The sequence below is a fragment of the Bufo bufo genome, chromosome 5 (assembly GCF_905171765.1).
Source record: "Bufo bufo chromosome 5, aBufBuf1.1, whole genome shotgun sequence".
NCBI classification, from domain to species: Eukaryota; Metazoa; Chordata; class Amphibia; order Anura; family Bufonidae; genus Bufo; species Bufo bufo.
In genome coordinates this window covers 509,843,271-509,868,258 of record NC_053393.1, presented here as the reverse complement: position 1 = coordinate 509,868,258, position 24,988 = coordinate 509,843,271, and the positions used below count along the sequence as shown (strand labels likewise).

At 45.7% G+C, this 24,988-nt stretch overlaps 1 protein-coding gene across 9 annotated transcripts in view; it reads left to right on the top strand.

Moving 5' to 3' along the window:
• Window positions 1-24,988, top strand: part of KIAA1217 (KIAA1217 ortholog) — a 445,177-nt gene that overhangs the window by 145,315 nt on the left and 274,874 nt on the right. Inside the window, exon 1 of one of the 9 annotated variants that reach the window (XM_040434417.1) lies at window positions 13,979-14,307. The exons of the other annotated variants lie outside the window; for them this stretch is intronic. The gene's annotated coding sequence lies outside the window, so the exon portion shown is untranslated. Of the gene's footprint in view, window positions 1-13,978; window positions 14,308-24,988 lie in introns of those variants that run through there. 9 annotated transcript variants of the gene reach the window in all.

The window sequence follows — 24,988 nt, the reverse complement described above, 5'->3', positions numbered from 1 at the left end:
AAAGGGTGGGTGGGAGGAGGCTGCTGAAAGACTGTTGTCCCGCACAAGATGACCCTGATCCCGCCTCCCGCTACCCCTTTTAAACCCTACACTCCTCCCCTAACGCCCCTCCACCTCTCATCCTTGCAATACCCTTTAACCCTAAGCCTCCCAACTCACTCCCTCCAAACGCCTGTCATGCCAGGCCTACCCCCAGTCTTGCAGCCTTAAGTCCGGCCTGTACTGGATTTCCACCCACCAATGCCTGATGCATCTGATTAGATCATCCATGCTGCCTCACCTAAACCTTGTCAAAAGGGAACGGTTTCTTTTGGCTACCTGCCTCAGCTACTACTCTGATGCCACACAAATCTGATGCAAAGTGCTCCTTATTTCACCCACCTTCATCAGTGAGTACTGGTATTGCCACCCACTGCCCCACTCTGTCACTGGGTCACTTTGTGGTCTCCTGATGCTGCTGATGCCATCGCCACACTATGTCACATTGTCATTTTATGACTTTTTGCATGGCTGACATCATCATTTATTTGACCTTTCTTGTGATCTGTTAGAAGGAAGGAAAAATGAGACGCACAACAGATTCTGTAGCAGCTGTAAGGCCTGTATGGTCCCATCAGAATTGTCTTATGATTTGGTAGCCAAAAGCAGGAGTGGGTACAAAACACAGAAGACATGCAAATATTCCATTAACTTGTCATCTCTGTTTTAGATCCACTCCTTTTTTTTGGGCTTTAGCAATCCTGATGGATTACTGACCAAATGCTGACCGAGTGAAGGCGGATACTTGACAGGCAGGATCCGTTTTTTGTGGGTTATTGTTCTGACGGATCAGAGGAAGGGCAAAATAATCAGTGACGTCAACACAAACGTACTGCTGACACCCTCTCCACTCTGTCAGGGGGGCTCTACTTGTATAAGCGTTTAATAGAACAGGTTCTGTAGACATCTATGTGGAATCAGCGGACGACGGTGTAGAAGAAGTGCGCTTCTTCTTGACCGCAACATCGACATGTAAGGCTGAGTTCATACTTGAGTTATTTCGTCAGTTTTGGCCCCGTGACTGCCCAAATAAGTGAAGTGTGCAGTGATTCTAAGAGCGAAGCCTGTAATCTGCATGTCATACTGACTCACAGTATTATTTCACACTACCACAGCAGACTCCCTATGCGTGTTACTGCAAGGCACAGTGTTCTACACCCATATAAAGGCTCTCTGCAGCCTTTTAATGTAATTGGCCACAAATAAATTAGGATCGAACCAATTTTTGGGGAAAAATTCCGGGAACCGGCCAAATCAAATTTTTGAGAAATTCGCTCATCTCTACTGGTGACAGATCCCCTTTAGAAATCAACAGGTCAAATGCTGCAGGACCAAGATGGTTCCTGTCTGGGTCATGACACAATACCCTAGCTAGTAGTGGAGATGGGAAGGAGGGAAATGAGAGCGGAGACCATGCATTTCCGTGTGACAAAAATGTCCTTGGATTGGGATCCCAAGTAAGTGGCACCCCATTCTCTCCGTAATTTACAGGGACGTATGGAAAGTATTGGTTGAACATGGTGTCTGATTTGCGGACAGCAGGTTATAGAGCAGGAGGAGCTGAGCAGATTGATATACAGTGGATATAAAAAGTCTACACACCCCTGTTAAAATGTCAGGTTTCTGTGATGTAAAAAAATGAGACAAAGATATTTCATTTCAGAACTTTTTCTACCTTTAATGTGTCCTATAAACTGTACAACTCAATTGAAAAACAAACTGAAATCTTTTAGGTAGAGGGAAGAAAACAAAACCCAAAAAATTATGAACAGTTCCAAATACCAGTCAATATTGGCACAAAACCTTCAGGCTTCTGCTAGAAAGCAGAACATGAAGAGGAACTTCATCTTTCAGCATGACAACAACCCAAAGCATACATCCAAATCAACAAAGGAATGGCTTCACCAGAAGAAGATGAAAGTTTTGGAATGGCCCAGCCAGAGCTCAAACCTGAATCGGATTGAAAATCTGTGGGGTGATCTGAAGAGGGCTGTGCACAGGAGATGCCCTCACAATCTGACAGATTTGGAGTGTTTTTGCTAAGAAGAGTGGGCAAATCTTGCCAAGTCAAAATGTGCCATGCTGATAGACTCATACCCAAAAAGACTGAGTGCTGTAATAAAATCAAAAGGTGCTTCAACAAAGTATTAGTTTAAGGGTGTGCACACTTATGCAACCATATTATTTTATTTTTATATTTTTTCTTCCCTCTACCTAAAAGATTTCACTTTGTTTTTCAATCGAGTTGTGCAGTTTATAGGACACATTAAAGGTGGAAAAACTTCTGAAATGATTTATCTTTGTCTCATTTTTTTTACATCACAGAAACCTGACATTTTAACAGGGGTGTGTAGACTTTTTATATCCACTGTGCATATATATATATATCAAAAGTATGGCAGCACTCCTTTGCCAATTTGCTATTTATTCACACATGTCATACAGCAATGTTTCGGTTCTCTCTCAGAACCTTTTTCAAGCCAACCACTTTGCTTTTAAGGAGTGCCGTGGATTTTTGCAATATATATATATATATATAGTTTTGTGGGAAAAGATTCAGTCTAACTTGTATATTATGCGTCACATCCCTTTCTATGCTTAGGAGTCCAGTGTGCGGTCCTACTCAGTGACTGACAACTAACCCTGTATGAGTTTGCATAAAAATATAGCTGTCAATCACAAAACTGTATATCTGCTCATATCCTCCCGCCATGCCATCCTCAAATAGCACTCCGTGTACAACATGATAGCTTCCCTTTAAGAAAACCTCTATTTATGGAGGTGCAGTACACTACACGTTTAGATATTGGCGCACTGCAACATGGCATCATGATAGGAGCCACATTGTCAGCAATAAATCAGCACTGAGCCAGTAAGCTGTTGTGTTACAACATCTGTGTTAGGTTACAACAGCTGTGCCACTTAGTGTCTCTTACTTGAAGTAGCGTGGATTATTGTGGCTGGGATGACCAGGCGTGTTTAGCTTGCAGCATCTCCAGAAGAGATGAGCGAAGTTCTCAAAGCTTCAATTCGGCTGCTTCGTCGAATTCCACAATGAAATTCGCTCCATGATGAATTACTTCGTCACGAAGCGCATTTCTTTGTGAGTAGCAGACGCAATCATGAAGAACGATGATTGCGCTACCCCCCCTTCCCATTATTGAACCCTTCAGATGCCGCGTTCATCGCTGATCGCTGCATCTGAGATGACCATTGAAGGCTGTCAAGGGTTAAAATAAAAATAAATGAATAAATAAAATGCTCACCTTATGGATTTGATCGCAAAGAGCATGCCGCGGCCATCTTGCTTGAAGATCCAGCGCAAAACGTTGCATGGTGAAGACGTCGCGGCGTTGGCCGGTGTGGTGATGTCATACGTCACCGTGCACAAGATTTTGCGCAGGATCTTCAATCGAGATGGCCACGGAGGATTTTTGGATGAGGTGAGTAGGAATTGTTTATATTTTTATTTTTTATTTTTTTTACTGCCATTTTAGGGAAAATTGATTCATTACACGAAGCACAAGGAAATTCAGCTTTGCGGCAAATCGAATTTTCCTTTGAAATTCAGATCGACGTCCACTTTGTGAATTTCGATTCGCTCAACACTAATCTCCAGCTTTGAATGCCACGCTACTGTACCTCCGGGAGCAGGAAACATTATACAGATTATTAGGGTGTTGATAGGAGTCACCATACAGTAGGGCGTGCCAGTGTTACTTCTTCTGAACATTCGGTTTTATGGTTTCTATGGAACACGAGATGTGTTCCCGTCAGCCGGATATCCAAGGCACCTGGGAATATAACGATATTAATATTTGAAGAATAATTGCTTGTACTTTCCTAATCCTCTGTTTATAGGATTTTGTTTGTGACGAACAAATGCGGAAATGTGATGCTTTTTTTAATGCAGTTTTCTGCATTTAGATTAGAATTGCTTTTGATGGTTTATTTATTGCTCGGTCACCTCTGCAGATTCTCCGGGTTGTTGTTCAAATGTGCTCCAGCTGGGAAATGCAAGGCGTTGTCCAGTCTTATGTAAATGAATTTTATCTACCGGACAAGGAAAAGTTCTGCAACTTTCTAGCGTACTCTAGCGTAAGATCTTTGCTTGCTGTCAGTGAATGGAGGACTTTCCAGTTGATACATACTGTAGAACAGGGATCAGCATCCTTCAGCACTCCAACTGTTGTGAAACTACTATTTCCAGCATGCTCCATTCATTTCTATGTGAGTTCTTAGAAGAGCAGAGCAAGTATGCATGCTGGGAGTTGTAGGTTCACAACAGCTGGACTGCTGGAGGTTGCTGACCCCTGCTGTAGAAGCTTAAAGGGGTTTTCAGGTTTCTAGATACTCATGAGCTATCCTGGTTATTAATACTGAGATCGGTGGGGTCTGACAACCGGTACCACCAGCTATAAGCGGTTTGCAGCAGCCGTCGATGCCGGAAACAGCACAGTGGGGTACATTTATCAAGCTCGCTTGTTTTTGGTAAAAAAAAAAAACTAGGCATATTTCATTTGGCTGTCTTTCTTTTGCCGAATATTTATAAAAAAATCGCACAGCCGTTGATGAATTAGACTAGGCGTATTTTTATGAGTCTGGCCTCTGGTGGTTGTTTTTCAGTTAGAGAGGTTCATATTCAATTTTATTTGCACATTTAAAAAAGTTGCATCTTTGTAGAGAAAAGTCGCACGTCTCCAGGAAAGTGCCACTTTTAGTGCTAAAAAAGTCGCACTAAAACCGACGAAGAAAACGACACCAGCCCTGGAGTGTAGTAGAAATTGGACTGTTTTCGCGACAAATTCAGGTGCAAAAATAGGCACACCTACATAAAAAGATCTGAAAAAAGTTAGAAAACTTCTTAATTCATTTAAAATGTCAAAATAGTCGTATGAGGCGCAAAAACCGCCAAAACAGGCGCGATTTAAGTAGTGAATGCAACTAAATTAGTAAGACAAATTGGCGGGCGTGCCAGTTGTCCTTAAAAGAGCACCTGTCCCCTCTTCTGACTTGTCTGTTTTAGCAACTACTGGCATACCCCAATGTAATAACAATTCTAGAGCATCTATTCTTATGACTCTATGTTGTGCCATTTCTCTTTTATTCCTACTAAAAGTTTATGAATGAATTGTAGATAGAGCAGACTGTGCAGGGACACATCCCCAGTTGGTAACATCCATCAGAACCTTCATTGCAAACTGCTAGAAATGGAAGGAATGGCACAACACAGAGTTGTCAAAACAGATGCTACAGAATTATTACATGGGCAATGCAGGTAGTTACTAAACCACGCATGTGAGGAGACCTAATGTTCCTTACAGCTGGAGATTTATCCATCTTTCCTTCTGTATCTTACTCCAGGATTAGGGCCAACAAAATGACAACCATAAACGGCATCAAAGCAGCGTTTGTGAGTCCTGCATGTGTGAAGGAGACCTAATGCAATCTCATACAGAAAGCTGAGAGGACTCGTTCTGTCATTGTACACAGAGGTCAAGCTAAATATAAAAATCCCAGGACGCGTTCTGCGCCATATCCAATCGGAAGCGACGTCTGCCAATTATTAACCCTAACGAGGAATTCTCTGTGGGTTTCGGTAGAAGTGTTCTCCATGTTGTGGGTGGAGGATTGAGTCATTAAAACCTCTCCTATCCTCACAGATGTACCGTAATAAATCTGGAGTTGCTCAGCGGGGCACTACTTAAAATTATCACAAAAATAATGTTATATATCATTCCTCTAATGAAAAGCGAGAAAAAAACAGTTTTTCCAGAAAAAACAATTAATTACATCACAGCTCAGTCCTATTGAGGTGAACCCGTTTTCAACTTCTGAATGTAAACAAGGTCGCAAATTGTTCTAAAAAGCTTGCCAAGCGGGCGTGACTTAATAAGGAAAGGGGTGTGGCCTTATTTGCACCCAAAGGCTGACATAAAATTCTACATCAAAGTAAGGGCTCATGCACACGAACGTATTTTTTTTGTCCATGCCCGTTTAGGTTTTTTTTGCGGCCCGTATGTGGAACCATTCACTTCAATGGGTCCGCAAGAAAATACGGAAATGACTTGTGCATTCAGTTTCCATATGTCCGCATGGCTGTTCCGCAAAAAAGATAGAACATGTCCTATTCTTGTCCGTTTTGCGGACAAGGATAGCCGTTGTCACAATGGATCCCCAAAAATGGATGCAATCTGGATGTCACACGGACATCATCCGTATTTTTTGCAGATCTTTGTTTTACGGACCACAAAATACATACGGTCGTGTGCATGAGCCCTAAGCCAACCAATAGTTAGTAAAGAGTGAGAAAACTGTGTTTTCCCTGCACCACATGTATCATCCAGCCTGAGCTCCTGTGATAAATCTAAAAGGGGTCTAGACGGCCCATTTTAAAGGGGTTGTCCCATTAAAAATAATCTACAGCTTTCAAACCAGTGCCTGGATCTGAATACTTTTCTAATTGCATGTAATTAAAAATTTTATATAGCTACTGAGTGATTCAGTAAAAATCTATCTGTAGAGCGCCCCCTGCTGTTTGTTTTTTATTTATTTTTTCAAATTTCTCTATCATACTCACAGCAGAGATGGACGCACATGCTCAGTTCCATCCTTCAACTGCCACTATATGCAGCAGAAAGGACATGTCATTGTGCTGCCTGCATTGGTCTCTGATAGGCTGCAGGCACTAGGCCTGCAGCCTATCAGAGGAACGGGGAAGGAAGAAGCCTCTCCCTCCCCTGCCCCACAGCACATCCATCTGTATCACTGTCCTGAGAACAGCGATACAGATGACTATGGAGATGAGCGCTTCCACAATGGAAGCGCTCATCTCCCTGTGACCCGCCGCCGCCCCCCACTTGTGAGCGGGCGATCACCTCACTTTGCATAATTGGCGGTGCGGCCCTGCTGGCGCCCCCTAAAATTTTGCGCCCGGGGCAACGTCCACTTCCCCCCACACTCTGCTGGCGGGACAGGGATGTAATATTGCCACTATACAAAGTGTTGGTGCGGCCTCAACTGGAATACGCAATTCAGTTCTGGGCACCAGTCCATAAAAAGGATGCCCTGGAGTTAGAAAAAGTACAGGGGAGAGCAACTAAACTCATAAAGGTCCTGGAAGATCTTAGTTGTGAGCAAAGATCAATTTAACTAAAATTGTTTAGCCTTGAAAAAAGACGTCTGAGGGAGGATTAACCTGTACAAATATATAAACAGACCATACAAAAAATATCAAGGGAAGCTATTCTATGTTAAACCCCCTCAGAAAACAAGGGGCCACTCCCTACGCCTGGAGAAAAAAAGATTCGGTCATAAGAGGCGAAAAGCATACAGTATGATCTGTGAATCCCTGGAATAGTCTGCCGCAGGAGCCGGTCACAGCAAATACAGGAGATAGCTTCAAAAAAGGTTTTGATTACTTTTTAATTCAAAATGACATTGAGGCTTATGACAATGTATAGAAATCTTGTTCTTCGCACCCGTTCCCTTTGGTCCAACCCCTTTTTAAAAGGAAGATTGAAATGAATAGGTTAGGATTCACTTGTGTTCAGACCCCAGACCAGACCCCACTAACTACCATGACTCAGTGCACCCAAGCCCTAAGTCTCATATATAAGGCAGGAAAAGTCCCACTGTATAAGTGAAGTGTTGTTCTGCCACCTGTAAGAATGGTATGCATTGGCATAACTGCAGACTGCAGTCTCCTACATAGTGAGCCAGAGCAAAAAGAAAAAGTACAGTATACTGTGCAGTATACCTCCTAACAATGGGACACTATGGGAGTTATCTTCAGTAGGGTGACGCTAGAGAAGCTGAAAAGGACCTAGAAGAGAGGTAAGGCAAGTGATATGGGCTGTAATCTATAGTATGAATCCAATTGATAACTGCTGGGAAACCTACATTAAATAAATAGGCCCTGTTTTTGCACATTAATAATAGGCCCTTTGTGCAGGTTTATGGGATTGCTACTGGAAGGGTAGCCATTGCCTGGTCGGGTTGATGCTAAGTAAAACGATACCTTATTCATGTCTCTACCTAAGGGCGAGATTTCCGCGCGGGTGCAATGCGGTAGGTGAACGTATTGCACCCGCACTGAATCCCGACCCATTCATTTCAATGGGGCTGTTCAGATGAGCGGTGATTTTCACGCATCACTTGTGCATTGCGTGAAAATCGCAGCATGCTCTATATTCTGCGTTTTTCACGCAACGCAGGCCCCATAGAAGTGAATGGGGTTGTGTGAAAATTGCAAGCATCCGCAAGCAAGTGCGATTTTCACGCACGGTTGCTAGGAGACGATCGGGATGGAGACCCGATCATTATTATTTTCCCTTATAACATGGTTATAAGGCAAAAATAATAGCATTCTGAATACAGAATGCATAGTAAAACAGCACTGGAGGGGTTAAAAAAAAATAATAATAATTTAACTCACCTTAGTCCACTTGATCGCGCAGACCGGCATCTCCTTCTGTCTTCTTTGCTGAACAGGACCTGTGGTGAGCATTCATTACATGAACAGGACCTTTGGTGACGTCACTCTGGTCATCACATGATCTTTTACCATGGTGATGGATCATGTGATGACCGGAGTGACGTCACCAAAGGTCCTGTTCATGTAATGAATGCTCACCACAGGTCCTGTTCAGCAAAGGAGACAGAAGGAGATGCCGGTCTGCGCGATCAAGTGGACTAAGATGAGTTAAATTATTATTTATTTATTTTTAACCCTTGCAGCGCTGTTTTACTATGCATTCTGTATTCAGAATGCTATTATTTTCCCTTATAACCATGTTATAAGGGAAAATAATACAATCTACAGAACACCGATCCCAAACCCGAACTTCTGTGAAGAAGTTCGGGTTTGGGTACCAAACATGCGCGATTTTTCTCACGCGAGTGCAAAACGCATTATAATGTTTTACACTTACGCGGAAAAATCGCGGGTGTTCCCGTAACGCACCCGTGTGAACCCAGCCTAAGGCCTCATGCACACGACCATTGTGTGCATCCGTGGCCGTTGTGCCGCTTTCCATTTTTTTTTCGCGGACCCATTGACTTTCAATGGGTCCGTGGAAAAATCAGAAAATGCACCGTTTTGCAGCCGCATCCGTGATCCGTGTTTCCTGTCCGTCCAAAAAATATGACCTGTCCTATTTTTTTGACGGACAACGGTTCACGGACCCATTCAAGTCAATGGGTCCGTGAAAAAACACGGATGCACACAAGATTGGCATCCGCGTCCGTGGTCCGTGGCCGTAGGCTACTTTCACACAGACGGATCAGTGAAAACTCAGATCCGACAGTATATTCTAACACAGAGGCGTTCCCATAGTGATGGGGACGCTTCTAGTTAGAATATACTTTGAACTGTGTACATGACTGCCCCCTGCTGCCTGGCAGCACCCGATCTCTTACAGGGGGCTGTGATCCGCACAATTAACCCCTCAGGTGCTGCACCTGAGGGGTTAATTGTGCGTATCATAGCCCCCTGTAAGAGATGATGTGCTGCCAGGCAGGAGGGGGCACACACCCCTCCCTCCCCAGTTTTAAATTCATTGGTGGCCAGTGGGCCCCCCCTCCCTCCCTTGTATTACTGTCCATTCATTGGTGGCAAGTGGGCCCCCCTCCCTCCCCTGTAGTACTGTAGATTCATTGGTGGCCAGTGGGCCCCCCTCCCTCCCCTGTATTACTGTCCATTCATTGGTGGCCAGTGGGCCCCCCCTCCCTCCACCTCCTAATTAAAATCCCCCCCCATCATTGGTGGCAGCGGAGAGTTCCGATCGGAGTCCCAGTTTAATCGCTGGGGCTCCAATCGGTAACCATGGCAACCAGGACGCTACTGCAGTCCTGGTTGCCATGGTTACTTAGCAATTTTTAGAAGCATTATACTTACCTGCGAGCTGCGATGTCTGTGACCGGCCGGGCGCTCCTCCTACTGGTAAGTTAAAGGTCTGTGCGGCGCATTGCTTAGAGCACAGACCTGTCACTTACCAGTAGGAGGAGCGCCCGGCCGGTCACAGACATCGCATAATGCTTTTAAAAATTGCTAAGTAACCATGGCAACCAGGACTGCAGTAGCGTCCTGGTTGCCATGGTTACCGATCGGAGCCCCAGCGATTAAACTGGGACTCCGATCGGAACTCTCCGCTGCCACCAATGATGGGGGGTCGGTCATTTTAATTAGGGGGAGGGGGGCGGCCGCACTGGCCACCAATGTCTTAAATACAAGGGAGGGAGGGAGGGGGTTCCGGCCGCACTGGCCACCAATGTCTTAAATACAAGGGAGGGAGGGGGGGCGGCCGCACGGCCAAGCAGCAGGGGCAGTCATGTACACAGTTCTTTTAGTATATTCTAACCTGAAGCGTCCCCATCACCATGGGAACGCCTCTGTGTTAGAATATACTGTCGGATCTGAGTTTCACGATCTAACTCAAATCCGATGGTATATTCTAACGTAGAGGCGTTCCCATGGTGATGGGGACGTTTCAAGTTAAAATATACCATCGGATTGGAGAAAACTCCGATCCGATGGTATAAAAGGGACTCCTGACTTTACATTGAAAGTCAATGGGGGACGGATCCGTTTGCAATTGCACCATATTGTGTCAACGTCAAACGGATCCGTCCCCATTGACTTGTATTGTAATTCAGGACGGATCCGTTTGGCTCCGCACGGCCAGGCGGACACCAAAACGACATTTTTTTCCTGTCCGTGGATCCTCCAAAAATCAAGGAAGACCCACGGACGAAAAAACGGTCACGGATCACGGACCCCCCATTTTTGCGGACCTTAAAAAAAAACGGTCGTGTGCATGAGGCCTTACCCTACTTCCAGGAAAACTCTGTTTATATTAATATGCAAATTAACTGGCCAGAGCCCTTGGAGCACCAGTTTAACACCTCACAGTTATGGTCGCTCCACCTTCCCCTAGATTGACAAACCATTGAAAAAGTCAACTTTATTTAAAGGGAATTTGATGGCAGTTTTAACCAGGTAAGGCCTCTTTCACACTGGTGTGTGCGCCCCGTTGCCATATTGTGGACCGCATTTGCAGATCCGCAATACACAGGTGCAGTTGCGTGGGCATTCCGCATCACGGATGCGAACCCATTCACTTGAATGGGTCCGCAAATCCGGAGATGCAGAATAGTGCGGAACGGAACCACGGAACGGAGCCCTACGGAAGCACTACGGAGTGCTTCCGTGGTGTTTCGTCCCGTGCGTCCGTTCCGCAAAAAGATAGAACATGTCCTATCTTTTGCAGAACGGCCGGATCGCGGACCCATTCAAGTGAATGGGTCCGCAATCCGCTGCGGCTGCCCCACGGACTTTGCTCGTGCATTGCGGCCCGCATTTATGGCAACGGGGCGCACACGCCAGTGTGAAAGAGGCCTAAAACTGATGACAGCACAAGGTAGGTGCTGGGGGAAAAGCGAAACAGGAGCAGTGTAAATATGAACTTTTATTCTGCCAGCTTCTGCAAGTGCCCTGGAGGTGGAGTTTTACTGTGAAGTGCCCTCTGTATTTTGGTGCTTAGCAGCCTCTCCTCTTTGCCCTGCATGACAGCTGTGGTGGTCTCTACAGCCTTCACTCAACAGAGGGGGGAGGGGTTGTGAAGCAGCTCAATGCTAAAGGCAGCGGCCACTTCACAGTGAAGCTCCACCTCCAGGACACTTGCAGGAGCAGAATATGGCAGAAAAAAAGTTCATATTCTCGCTATTCCTGATGATAAAAACTCCACCAAAGGTGTGTTTGTCCTGTTCTCCCCACCCCCTAACTAGTGCTGTCACCAGTTTAGCATGGTCAAAACTGCTGACAGATCCCCTTTAACTCTTTAAGTGCCAAGATAAGTATATCCGCATATATTTTCTGCCTATAAATATTGAAGGGTATAAAAGTGCGCTTTGCACTTGTAGGGTGATCATCCCTGGACCTGCTCCATCACGTTCCACCGCTGATCCCGCTCTATTTATAAGCCAATTATAAGACAATTGAAAACCTTTGACTCCAGCAGTGGAGCAGGAAGTCTAGCTCAGATCCTGCCTGGGCTCCCCGTGACCCGGGGCTAGACAATTAACTGCCACACGCTGCCAGTCTACAGCGTTACTAGACCAAAGGGTCTTATGGTGCAATGTAGATTTCTGTGGAAGTCAAGCATGCTAATCATCTTACTCATTCACTGGCAATTAAAATGGTTTCAAGGAATGAAAATGAAAAAAATTCCAAGAAATGTATTCTCTCATAATGCAGACTGCAAACGCCAAAATGGGTCCGACATCCTCAAGATACGGAGCGGAAGCATGGATCGGAAGCCCTAAAAGCGCTTACGTGGAATTTCGGTCATTGCCACCACACAAAAAATAGAACATGTCCTATTATTTTGCAGTGTAGACTGTCTCTTGCAGATCACGGACCTATTCAAGTCAATGGGTCCGCATCCGCAAATGGCGTGCACACGACCAGTGTCTGTGCACTGCGAGCCACTATTTGCAGATAGGAACGTCCGGCCCTATGAGAGAAATGCCTGTTCTTATCCGCAAAACGGGCAAGGATAGGAAATGTTCTATTTTATCTGCGGGGCCGCGGAACGGTCTTGTGCTGTCCGCATCTTTTGCGCCCCCCTGTTGAAACGAATGGGTCCGCATCCGATCTGCAAAAAATGCGGATCGGATGCGGACTGAATAATTTAATTGAGGATTTCACTCTGCAATGCAAAGGGTGAAATCTGCGGAGGAGATCCACGGCATAAACTGACATGCCCAGGTTTTTAAATCTGCACGGCAGGTCATTGGGGTCATATGCGAATGGCGCTACTCCAATTTTTGTGATTAAAAAAGTCGCCTTTTTAAATGCCCGTGTGACTATTTTTTTTTGCGGGTGTTTATGCGCCACATTTGCCCTTTGTGAGCGTTTGAGTGTTAGGCTACATGCACACGACTGTGTGCCCCACGTGGCCGTATTGAGGCCCGCATACAGCAGGTCCGCAATACACAGGCACCGGCCGTGTGCATTCCACATCACAGGTGCGGACCCATTCACTTGAATGGGTCCGCAATCACAGAGATACGGAACCAAGTCACGGAACACCGGAAGCACTACGGAGTGCTTCCATGGTGTTTCTTTCCCTTGTTCCGCACCGCAAATAAATATGACATGTCATTTTTTTTGCGGTGCGGACAGACCACGGACCAATGGGTCTGGCCAGCTGCACGGATGTTGCCCGTGCATTGGGGACCGCAATTGCGGTCCCCAATGCACGGAACGGCCGCACAATGGCCGTGTGCATGCCGCCTTGAGGGAGTGCCAGGAGTGTGGCAGGTCCGGGACTTTGGGCTGGAGTAGTTTTTACGCCTGGCGCACAGACTGCTGGAGGTCAGAAATTAGGCGCATCCTCTGCCAGCGCAAAGGGAAAGCAAAGACCGGCGTAAAAATATCCACTGTTTGTAAATGACCCCTACTGTCTGCATTGGATTTCGTATGGATAAAAGAACTTGGAACCTGAGCCCCTGAGCGGACAGATTCCGATACAAGAGCTGCGGTGATATAATACGAATTTCCTAAATTCCTAATTACGAAATTCTTTTTTTATGCAAAAAAAATCTTTAAAAGCACAAAAAAAAATAAAAAAAGGAGTGAAAAAAAGTAAAATATGATAGTAAACAATACAAAGGTTGTTTGAGAAGGCAAAGAAAAACCTGCTGGGGCAGAATTGTGGAAGCCTCCGGAGCTGCCAGCATGGCCTAGCGGCACTGTTCAGCAGATAGGACATTGTCAGACAGGGAGGGGCTGGTCACCAGAAGCCATTGTTCTATTCAAGACCAGTGGCCCTTCTGCAAAACTCATCAAACCTCTTCACTGAGGAAATGCACACAGCAAACCTGTGAGAGAGACGGACGTGCTGACAGCTCAGGAAGGAATAAGTGCTAAAAAAAAAAAAAAAAAAAAAAAAAAATTTGAAAAAAGTTTTTGTGTTTTCCGCCTTATCCAGTAGATGCGCAGAGTAACTTTGCCAGGTGGGGTTGGAGTAACCATAGAGATGTTCTGATGTCACGGCTGGGAGAGCATGTCAAGGCAGCAGAGTCAACATGTTGCGGCGGTAGAAGGTCCCATAAGCTGCGAGCGGTGTTCAAGCAAGTACAGGAGGGAGATGGGGCCAGTGTCTACCTGACAGCCTAAAAGAAATCCAAGAATCCACTCGGGATCCGACTTTTTGGACTGTGACTTGAACCTTTTTCGCCAGGACGCCTCGTCGCCTTAACCAGGTAAATGCAGACCTCCCCTTTAATAAATAAGTAACCTATTGAGGTCAAATCTTATCAGCTCGACCTGCCAAATCGTATTTGCAGAGCCTAATGCAAGTGCTAACATTGGATCGGTTATTGATCACGTGCAGAGGCGGCAGAGCGGGCTTTGTCAGACGCAGCAGAGCTGAGTTTGCCGTTCGGCGCAACTCGCGACGCGTTGGTTTTACACGCCGCTCTCGCGTGGTGACCGTTTTCTTGCACGTTAAAGTCAAAGCCAGGAATGAGTTAAAAATCTTCAGTTTCAGGAAAGCCAGGAATGGGTTAAAAAAATGATTTAAGGGGGTATTCTGATTATAGAATGGTATCCCTCTATCCACGGGATAGGGGATAACTAGCAGATTGCTGGGGGCCCTACCGCTGATGAGAACGGGGGTCGAAAAAAAAACGTAAGCGCTGTATTCGCTGTCTCCGACACTCCCAAAGAAGTAAGTGGAGTGGCAGCGCACTTTTTAGATCATTTTAGGGGGGCTCCATGGGGAACAGGGCCCCCCGTTCTCTCAATCGGTTGGGGTCCCCGGTGGTAGGACCGCCACCGATATGATGGTTATCCCCTATCCCGTGGATTGGGCATAACTTTCTATAAACGGAATACCCCTTTAATCTTTACTTTACATGTGGCCTCGGTTTCTCAAAGCCTGGAACAGATCATAAACCTGAACGGGTCAGTCCAGCCTTTTAGGTTCTATGTTCTCCTCCGGGGAGGCACAGTGCAGCTGAATGACAAACTTAGCTCTGCTATACCTGCGCTGAGGATTTATCCATACTTGCAAAAGGTTGCCATTGCTATTAAAGGCATGGAAGGTGATGCGTCGTCTGCGAGTTTGAACAAGCTGCTAATTGTGAGTTAGAAGCCTGAAAAGTAAAAGTGAAAGGCATGTAGCAGAGTTGAGAATGTGCTACAGCGGCTAGCAGTAAGTGCAGAAGTCATTTAGTTACTGCTCGGCTACAGTGGGAGACGCGTGCACAGATGTAGCTGAGCTGATTGACTGTTGCATTAGATTAAGAATTGGCATAGTTTTAATACAATTTCTATGGCTTTACCTTCACTTAGGTAACGTACGGATGGAATGGTGGATTATCATTGTATTAACACAGCTCTGCTACACCTTCTCTGGTGACTTGTGTGTCGTGATAGCTTTTAGATTGCAGCCCGAGCGCATTCACTGTGCAGCTTTCAACATTGTGGGCACCGCTATACGTACCCACAGCTTGGTCATCAGGGGTGATTATAGCGATCTATGTGCGGTTTCCAGCATCGGATTTATTTCTACCGTTTTTCTGATTCATTATCTGGTGTCTATTACATTCTGTGTTACCTGTATTTACTATTGGTGGAATAGAAGCGATGTGTTTGCAATGCAGACAATTCACGTGTTCTGCTGGTTTTGTTATCGCCTTTTCCTATAATTAAAAAGATCTGCAAGGCAAGAAAAGCGGATTGGATTGTAAGGCGAGGTCGGCTTGATGCATGTGATCTAGTAATAAACAGGATGTGAATAATGCAGGAATCATCGCCTCAGGTCTGGTCTTTAAAGGAATTGCGGTATTACTGCGAAATTAGAAGATGACTGCATCAAGAAGAAAATCCGTATCCTCCGCCGCCCCTCCGATCCTCACAGACGTTAGGCGGGATTCACACAGGGCACTTGTAGTGCGGTTTTTTCATAGGAGCATTGCTGCACCCCGGACAGATCCTCAGAGGATCCACTTAAAGTCAATGGGGTCATTGGGGACTACTTAGACCCACTCATGGGCTCATGCAGATCTGCTGCGGACCCATTCATTTCAATGGGGCCGCAAAAGATGCGGACAGCACACCGTGTGATGTCCCCATGCGTATGTCCGTTCACAAAAAATTAGAACACGTTCTATTCTTGTCCGTATTACAGACGAGGATAGGACAGCTCTATAGAAGGCAGGACGTCAGGGCATTTGCGGATCCGCAATACACGGGCACCGTTCAGTGTCCATTCCGCATCACGGATGCGGACCCATTCACTTCAATGGGTCCGCAAATTCGGAGATGCGGAACGGAACACTACGGAAGCACTATGGAGCGCTTTCTGGGGTTCCGTTCCGTGCCGCCGCACCGCAGAAAGATAGAACTTGCTCTATCTTTTTGCGGAATGGACGGATCGCGGACCCATTCAAGTGAATGGGTTTGCGATCCCCATGCGGCTGCCCCACGGACGGTGCCCGTGCATTGCGCACCGCAAATTGCGGTCCACAGCATGCGCACAGGCTTCGCACGGTCGTGTGAACAAGCCCTTATTCTACGGATCCATCTACCTGCAGCCATAGCCTGGAAGAACCCGTAAATACCCGTAATGGAGCGTTTATGCAGGTCCAGGGAACGATTCCCACCTCCGAAAACATTTTCTTACCGTTACCTCTGTGTCCTCGTCATTATAACACTTGGGACCGTTTTATGTACCACATTGAAAACCCAGAATGCTTTGCGCATTTTATTACTTTGAAATTCTCCATAGGGTGCGCATACACCGTACTCTGCGATTGGCGGCAGGTCTGCCGTACATTAGAAGCCCTCCGCTTTAATTGAAAGGTGGACGGCGTCATTGATCCCTATACACCTGTCAGAGCTGGAACCACGAGACCAATACATTCAGATCTTCTACTAATATCTAAGCGTCTATTTGTAATAAAAGAAGAAAAAAAAAGCGGAAAATAAAAAAAAATTGCTCAAATATTTCTGTGCCTGCAGGGGTCTTCTGAGACATTTATACTGATGACCTATCCTCTGGATATCTGATTGATGGGGGTCCAACACCCGGGACCCCCGCCGATCAGCTGTTTGACACTGGCGCTCTCTGTAGCGTTGCGGCCATCTCTCAGCTTTTCCTAGGCCGTGTGACATCACAGTCATCGGTCACATGTCCTAGGCGCAGATCGGTCCCATTGAAGTGAATGGAGCTGAGCCCAATACCAAGCACTGCCACTATCAAACGAACAGTGCTGCGCTTGGTGAGCTGGGAGCTATTGCGAGCGCCGCTGTCTTCTCAAAGAGCTGATCGGTGTCAGACCCCCACCGATCAGCCACTGATGACCTATCCAGAGGAAAATCCTTTGTATAGGATGAGAAAATCACAGCTGCTTTCTTCTAAAAACAGCGCCACATCTGTCTGCAGGTGACTTGTGGTACAGCAGCTCAACTCCATTCACTTTAATGGGGCTAATCTGTAATAAACATAACCCATGGACAAGTGTAGCAACCCTTTTAAAGGAGCAGCAAAACCTTAAAAATGCACATGACCGTATTTTTGGTCCACATCCGATCTGCATTTTTTGCAGATCTGTTCATTTCAATGGGGCTGCCAAAAATGCAGACATCACAACGTGTGCTGTCCGGATCCACATGTCCGTTCCACCGTCCAGCAAAAAATAGTACATGTCCTATTTTTGTCTGTTTTGTGAACAAGAATAGATATTTTTAAGCAGAACCATCTGAGCTTGACTAGCCCATCTGAGTACCAGCGGATCCTCCTGGTGGCACAGACTTTGACACAGAAATGGACTCCCGATTCAACAAGGGTCCAGCAGAAGACAACCTCATTTGAGGCCCATTTGTTATGGGATGATTTACAAATAATCTATTAGATGATACCGATGACATGTCCTGGTAGTACAATGATTACCAATATTAGAAATGGATGTGCAGCTGTTCTGTATAGATTGAGGCTGGGTCCTCAGAGTCATTTCTTCCTCTTGGCCTGTAGAACCCCATTCCAAAGCATGTGCTAATAGACTGGTCTTTTTCAAAAAACTCTTCATTATTTCTTATTTTTATAGCATAAATATCCTCCATGTACATCAGAAAAATACCAGTACATGACCTGGGGAATTCCATCGAGGACAGGGTGGGTGGAAGGGCCTGTGTTTGAGGATGGAGTCGGAGAAGGCGATACATTTGAGTAATTCAGTGTCAACAAAGGCTGGAAAGAATTCAGTGGAGGAGAGAAATAATCTGCTCCTTGTTTACCGCCGTCACCCGCTCAGTCTGGGTAAACAGCGATAAAGTCATCTGCGCTCGTAATCCTGTACTGAAAAGGAGCCGATCAGTCATTAGAGGAGTGGATCTGAGAGTCTGACGGCAAACAGAAGATCTTATGTTTATGGCTCATGGTTCACGAAGTTGTCATCTTCTATGGGGGTAAATAAAATCCTCCTGTCTTGGGCCTTATTCACATCTCCGTTTGCCGGATCCTGAACGTTGCATGCAACTGTTTTTGTCCAGCCGCTACCTGGCATTTATACTGGGAATCGGTTGGATCACCGTCTGACCTCATTGCAGTCAATGGGGATCTGGTGGTGAAGTAGTTGGCGGCGGCATGGCTGCACACTATGGGGGAGATTTGTCATGAGGGGAGAATTTGAAGTCCGTTTTGCTTGAGTCTGTGTTTGCTTGATAAATTTGGCTTATCCTTAGGGTTAATGCACGCAGCTGTTGTACGGCCATTCCCATATCGCGGGTCCGCAGTATGCGGGCACCGGCTGTGAGCACCCCGCATCACTTGAATGGGTTCACAATACAGAAGGTTGGTGCGGAACAGAGGCACGGAACCCCACGGAAGCACTACAAAGAACATTTTCTATTTTTCTGCAGTGCGCATGGATCACAGACCCATTCAAGTTGAATGGGTCTGCATCCGTTGCCGCAGCTGCACGGATGATTTGCGGTCCCCAATTCGCGGAACGGCTTGTAAGCTGTGTGCATGAGCCCTTAGACATAACACTTTTGTCTAGAAAAGCTCCTCCAATTTTCCTCCTGGAGTAAGGCCTCTTTCACACTACCGTTTTTTTTTTCCGTTTTGCGGTCCGTTTTTTGCGTTCCGTATACGGTCCGTATACGGAACCATTCATTTCAATGGTTCCGCAAAAAAACGGAATGTACTCCGTATGCATTCCGTTTCCGTATTTCCGTTTTTCCGTTCCGTTGAAAGATAGAACATGTCCTATATTTGGCTGCAAATCACATTCCGTGGCTCCATTAAAGTCTATGGGTCCGCAAAAAAACGGAATGCATATGGAAATGCATCCGTATGTCTTCCGTATCCGTTCCGTTTTTTGCGGAACCGTCTATTGAAAATTTTATGCCCAGCCCAATTTTTTCTATGAAATTACTGTACACTGTATATGCCATACGGAAAAACGGAACGGAAAAACGGAACGGAAACGGAAACACAACGGAAACAAAAAACGGAACAACGGATCTGTTTAAAACGGACCGCAAAAAACTGAAAAGCCATACTGTCCTGTGAAAGAGGCCTAAGGCTACTTTCACACTAGCGTTCAGAGCTAGACGGATCCGCTCCGATAATGCAGACGTTTGCATCCGTTCAGAACGGATCCGTCTGCATTATAACTTAGAAAAATTTGTAGCCTGAGCGGATCCGTCCAGACTTTACATTGAAAGTCAATGGGGGCCGGATCCGTTTGACGATTGAGCCATATTGTGTCATCTTCAAGCGGATCCGTCCCCATTGACTTCCATTGTAAGTGTGGACGGATCCGCTCGCCTCCGCACGGCCAGGCGGACACCCGAACGCTGCAAGCAGCGTTCAGGTGTCCGCTCACTGAGCGGAGCGGAGGCTGAGCGCTGGCAGGCTGATGCATTCTGAGCGGATCCGCGTCCACTGAGAATGCATCAGGGCTGGACGGCTGCGTTCGGGGCCGCTTGTGAGCCCCTTCAAACGGAGCGCACGAGCGGACACCTGAACGCTAGTGTGAAAGTAGCCTAAGACTGCACCTTTTTTTAAAAAAAAAAAGTCTCAATGATAAATCTGGAGTGAAACATTAACATAGCTCACCACACCCACATTACAAAACTGGAGTGAGTGGTGTGCAAGTGCAAAAAAGTCCAAAAGCCCTATTTTTGCAACTTTTTGACACCAGAATTCTGGAGTGAAGGTATGATGTGTGTTACAATCTGCGTTACACTGGGCCTCAATACTGTTTTCATGTGACTGTAGATCTTGTCATTACCTAGAAAGCTGCCGCCATCACTATGTTGTCAGACCGGTTTTAAGATTGTGAGACTTCTTTCAAAAACTCTGGATTTTGACTACAGATAGCAAGAAACGGGTCAGGGTCTCGCCCTCCAGTCTGATTCTCATTACTTGAATTTTTATTTTTATTTTCCTTATTTGTTGCTTTCCTGAAACAGCTTCTTGACTAAAGCACTTTTATAGCATAGCCCAAGGACGTCTGATCGTTGAAGGTCTGACATGTTCTGGTCTGACAGTGCCCCACGCACCTACCAATCAGCTCTCCTGTAGTAGCTCCAGCACCAACTACACAGCGCCATCTATTGTGTAGTGGACAGAGCTAGTTACTGCAGCACTGCTCCCATTCACTTCAATAGGAGCATAGCCGCAGTAGCCAGCTCTGTCCATACTGCATGACAATCGGCTGTCCTACAGTATGGACACAGCTGGCTACTGCAGGGGTGTGGGGTCTCAGACCCCCGCCGATTACATAGGTACTTCTGATGAAGTATGTGTATGGTATTGCTCAACAAGCAGTTTCTATACATCTCACAAACCTTAATTGGGAGTGACTGCACATGCTGGTGGGTCACGTGGATCCTCGTCATCAGATCTCTGCTTTTGGGTAATTTTTTTACATGAAATGTAGGTAAATTTAAATTTCTGCTGTCAGTCCCATTAAATCATTATATACTGTAGAAAATTGCCACTATACAACCGAACATGGCGTGCACTATATGGGGTGCTTTGGTTGATTCTCAGAGCAGACATTTGCAGACTGTAGATTTGATGTATTTACTGATAAATTATATTGTTTTTTGTGCAGCAGAGCTGTTTGTCCTTTGCCACAGCTCTGCATGTCCCTAGCACTAGACGTACAGTACTAGTGATCGATGTGATTCATCTATAATCCTACATTCCAGTTCCACTTTCTGACAGGTTATCCTGGCAGCATGCTATGTGCCAGTGTAGATGATGAGTGCCAGCCTTCCAACATCATGGTGCCTACAAATGTCTTAATTCTGAAGAGCAGGGACTTTTCTTTCTCCTTTTTATTTTTCCAGGCTTCCTGTTTTTCATGTCTGGAAAAAAAATAGATTTACGACAGCCTGGCATCTGCTTTCCAGGCGCCCACACTGACAAAGTGTAAAAAACACATCTGACTACTAGAAAGCCGTAACAAGCTCTGCTCTCGTCAGGCAGGACAAAGATCTAAGATGGGCAATATCTCCATGATCTGTCAAGGTCTGAGGCCTGGGACCTCTGCCAGAACATAGGGATCAAGGGCCACGTGCCGGGAAATACTAGGAAGGATCCACAGCACTAAGGTCCAGCAGTCAGATGCTCACCAATGGCATATTCTAGGCATAGGACGTCACTTAGGGTGGGTTCACATCAGCGTTATGTATTACGTTATGGCTCGGAAAATAACGGAATCCATAAGACGGAAGTCAAAACGGAGGCATTCCGTTTTGATTCTTCATAATACAAGTCTATGGGCAGCATAATGGATCCATTATGCAGGAGTCCAGTCCTGCATAACGGAAACCAGGATGGATGCGTTATGCTGCCCATAGACTTGTATTATGACGGAATGCAAAACGGAAGCCTTTAAAAGGCATTCCGTTTTGCTTTTCGTCTTAATAGAAGTCTATGGGAATCATAACGGATCCGTCGGCAGGACTTTGTTTTCCGTCTTGCATTACGGGAACCAGACGGATCTGTTATGATCGCCATAGACTTCTATTATGACGGAAAGCAAAATGGAATGCCTTTTAAAGGGAACCTGTCATCAACTTTATGCTAACCTCACTGAGGGCAGCATAAGGTAGTGACCGAAATGCTGATCTCAACGGTGTGTTACTCATAAGCTAAAAGTCAGTGGTTGGTTGCCGAGAACCGGCATCATAATCATTGCAGCCCAGGCCTTGAAAAGAGTCAAATCTACCTGAGAAGAGTCCTGGTTATTCATAATCTCCTGCTCTCCTGACCATCTGCTGAAGATTGACAGTTCTCTCCTCGAGAGAAAGGGAGAAAACTAGGAAGAAGCCTGTAATCATCAGCAGGTGGGCAGGAATTCATGAATAACCATGACTCTTCTCAGGTGGCCGTGACTCTTTCCCAGGCCCAGTCTGCAATGATTGTGATGTTGGTTCTCGGCAACCACTTACTTTTAACTTATAAATGACAGACCGCTGAAATCAACTCACCTGTCTCTACTTTATACTGCCGTTAGTATAGGTAGCATAAAGTTGATGACAGGTTCCCTTTTAAGGCTTCCGTTTTGACTTCTGATGTGAACCCACCCTTACTATGGTTGGAAACTTCACTATTTCTTCAGATGTCATGCATGATGTAGGACTGCAGATGACTACTAATGACCTTGTTTCAGAGCTTGCTTTAGGTCCCAGGAACTTCAAGTTGCTCTTGATTCCCGATTCCTAAAATTAATTCTCTGGTGAACTACAGCTCCAAGCGTTGGTTTGCACTTTGCACCCCAGCTGTGCCCACTGAACCAGAAGGTGAGAAGGATTGCAAAATTTAGAACTCTCCCTGCCCCTAAGATTGAGTCTGAGACCCCCAAGTAATAGGCACACCGTAACCATGCAAAGGCAGGAAGCTTCTACAGGTACTAAGGCGCAAACCACCACCAAAAAACACTATATACAGTATATGTATACTAAATTTTCTTTGTTTTGGTGTCCAGATTCCCAAAAATCATTGTCCATGTACAAATGCAACCTCAGTGGTCATTAAAGGTGTTACCTCATGAAGACAGCCCCTATCCATATACTGTACCCTATTAGGCTTCATAGATGGTGGTCGCTCCTCTATGACCGGAACAGAGTCAACCCGTGCTGCGTTGTATCTGATGCCGATCTTTCAGACTTGTGTCCTCCATATATTACATGGATGTCCACTCATCTGCCATGGCCAACATCTAGCTGGCCATGGTTTCCCCCCAGCAAAGTCAGCTGTCTGTCATGGGTATCAACTAGAGCTGGGCACGTGGCTGTCAAGTGATCGCGGAAATGGCTCAGAATTAAAAAAGTTCCAAAGTAAAATGTAGAAGCTGTCATAACTTTACTGATTGGTATGCCCCAGTGTTAGGATGACCATACGTCCTCTTTTTCCAGGACATCTCCTCTTTCTGAGACTTAGAAATATTTTGGAAAGATGTCCTGGATTCTCACGGGGGGCGCTGCTGGTCAAGCACTATTAATAAGGAGCGCTTCCTGTCCCAAGTGTCTTCCTTTTTGAAAACCAAAATATGGTCACCCTACGGCCAGTGTGCATGGAGCACTGCTAATGAATTTCTAGAAGAGCTTTTGTTGTGGGTCTTATTGCAGTTCTCCAAAAACTCAGCCGCGCCTGAAGACCAACGTCAGCCTGCAGCTACTTACTGATTGACTGATTACCTGGCTTGTGGGGTGGGGTTATTTTTGGTGTGAGGAATTCCTATGAAGAGGTCACTCATTTCACTTCCTGCACACAAGAGTTAATTTCCCCCTGACATGTTCTTAGCAGAAAAATGAGTTTTTGGGAAGTTTTCTCTCCTGCATCCAGCGAATAATGAAGTTCCAAGGCTCATTTAGAAGGCGCTGATTGACACTTGGCGCCTGAGGTCAGCGCTGGCTGCTGTGTAAATGAATGCCGCCCAGCCACCCATTGTCAGACAATACATTCTCCTCTGGTGAGCGGTAGCATGTAGCGTGTTCCGCTGTGATTTCACGTGATCTCATTGTGCCGCGTGTTTTCATAGTGAATGGACTGAAATAACCAGATCAATGTGCACACGGCTGAAATATGCAGCCAGGCATCTATTATGTGCATCTATCTTCTTATATAAATTACAAGGAATCTCCACCTTTCAATAGCGCAATGTATTCCACATCGGCGCTGATTAATGTTTGCATAAAGGTTAAAGTTGTTTCTTTTTTTTTCTTTTTTTTTTTAGACTCTCTTAAAGGGGTTATCAGATAGCTGTGGGACCTGCACCTATCTCTAGAATTGGACCCCCAAAATGAGCTGAGAGCATTCACTCGTGCGCGGCTGCCCTCCATTTATTTCTATGGGAGTTCCGAAAATAGTCAAGTGCTGAGTCCCATAGAAGTGAATGGAGGAGTGGCCGCGCTTGCACAGCGAACTCTCCATTTGGGACAGCGAACAGCGAACTCTCCATTTGGGACTTCCGAAAATAGCCAATCTCGCGCTCATTTCTTTTTTTTCAGAACTCCCACGGAGCATGCGTGGGCCCGTTTTACAGACAGGCCCGGGTCTCAGAGGTGTGACTCGCACCGATCTTGGTGATATGCCATCAATGTCTTAGATGAGGCAATCTCTTTAAATATTAAAAAAAATCTCTCTTTCTGCTGTCACCACTAGGGGGAGCTTAGGAGGTTATTGCCTGCTGCTTTATTATTGACTTCCATGGCATATTCTCCACTGCGCCCCCTAGTGGGCAAACCGTTTATATGTCTATTATGTCTATACAAATGAACTGGGAGTTTTGACTACTATACAAATATATTATGAAATTAATCAGCATTGAATTTTGGACCCGAGTATTAGAAATCCAAACGGTGTCCAGGTCTTAAAACTCACTATACAGTGGATGTTATTCTTTGCAGCTAATA